The 1712-nt window shown below is 49.9% G+C and overlaps 1 pseudogene across 1 annotated transcript; it reads right to left on the bottom strand.

Moving 5' to 3' along the window:
- Positions 1–359: 359 nt before the first annotated feature.
- On the bottom strand, positions 360–1407 carry LOC311608375 (ubiquitin-conjugating enzyme E2 variant 1-like; annotated as a pseudogene). The gene has a single exon. The product of its transcript is annotated as a ubiquitin-conjugating enzyme E2 variant 1-like (transcript).
- Between the last annotated feature and the right edge of the window lie 305 nt (positions 1408–1712).

Consider the following 1712-nt stretch of genomic DNA (forward strand, 5'->3'; position numbering starts at 1 on the left):
GGGTGGTCGGGAGCTAAGTGACGTAGACCAGGTTCTTCCAGTCTCATCTGATGGCTTTTGGATAGAGCAAGTGTTGGGTGGTAATGGGCAACAAGGGAGTCGAGAATTGGGAAAGCAGCACCCCTTGATAAAGGTGGGGAGACGAGAAGCCCTGAATGCTTCGCCCATAGCCAATTTCAGGGGGAAGGGAGGGTTACAGTCTAAGCTCTGGCCAAGGGTGGGAGTAGAGGAGTAGGACGATGGCTTGGACGGGACATCACTTAAGACTTAAGAAAGTAGGGGTGCAGCCAAAGTGCCCCAAGCCCAGCAGCAGTCTCACGGCTGCCACCTGAAGCCTTCCCATGTATTCTAAGGGCCACCACACAACTGTGGTGGGAGGGCGGGGTGGGCAAAGGCAGACCCAGGCCACGTGCCAGCAGCAGGTGGTTGTGTGACATGTCTGTTCACAGTTGCCCTAGCTGTGCCCACTACTTCCAGAGGAAACTGATTTCAACACACTTTCTTGGTCCCAGAAGTTCAACCAGGCAGACAGAAGTTACACTCGACAGAAGACGGTACACAGCACAACTTAGGGATTTCAAATGGACAAGAAATTAGTCTCAGAACAGTGTCTCAGGGTGATGTCTGAGTGGAGCTTCCTCTCCAGTACTTTGAGGTCTATGGATGCAGCTAGAAAATTCACTACTGTGGAAAATGAAGACTTGGGTGGAAGGGGAAGGGAGCCAGGGCCCTGGTGGCTAGTTGCTGTAACACTGTCCTTTTCTGGTGGCTGTGGCCGCCATGTGTTCTCTTTTGACACCATCTGATGTGGAAGTTCCTGCAGGATGGATGATTTGGTGCTGCGGGAATTCTGCCACTTAGCCAGTACTGCCGTGGCTCTTGGATCCACCACTCCGTTCGAACCACTCACACCGATCATACTGACTTTCGGGACAAATCTTGCTGCTTCTAGGTATTTAGGCCCACATTCTATTTTAAGGCTGTACATTTGGTTTTCACAAATTCTTGGAGGCCCAACTATCATCCCTGTCCATCTTGTAAGGGCCGTGTCCTCCTTCGTCCGCTAGACACCAGCTAACTGTAACATTACCTACTCCTTTCTCGCCTTCTTCCTGCTCTTCCAACAGTTGGAAATTCCGAAGGACTTTTACTCCCAAGTCTGTGGTGGCTGCCATCTTGTGTCGCTGTCGCTCCTAAAGGAAGATTTTTCATCTGACCTGACCGAAGAGCCATAGAATAACAAAAACCCCAACACCAAATATGAGAATCCTCTTTTTGAATTGTTGACCACTGCTGGCCAAGAGACTCCCAAAACATTCTGGGCTATTACTGTTGTCCTGGGTTACCCCGAAAAGGCAGAAAGTAAGTCTCAGTTCCTGAAGACACTAAGAGCGTTAGACGCAGGACCAGAGGATGCAGGCTGCGTGCAACCTGAGAGTCTCTTTCCTGAGGACCAGCTTGCATGGCATCAGGAAGTGACACACAAGCTTCCAAAGGAGGAAATAGCCAACAGTCCTACCTGTACCCTGCCGTTTATGCACGTAAACAATTACCAGAATGGCATGCTTACCCTAAGGATACAGTAGTGCCATGAATGCCTTGTTGGTAACCAAAAGCTCTGTAATTGGACTTAAAGCCTACTCAACAGGAAGGGAGCCTAGACATCTACACAAAGCCAATGAAATCCTGCGTCTTGGAGGAGGATCTACAAC

The sequence above is a fragment of the Acomys minous genome (assembly GCF_964271855.1).
Source record: "Acomys minous genome assembly, chromosome: 11".
Classification (NCBI taxonomy): domain Eukaryota; kingdom Metazoa; phylum Chordata; class Mammalia; order Rodentia; family Muridae; genus Acomys; species Acomys minous.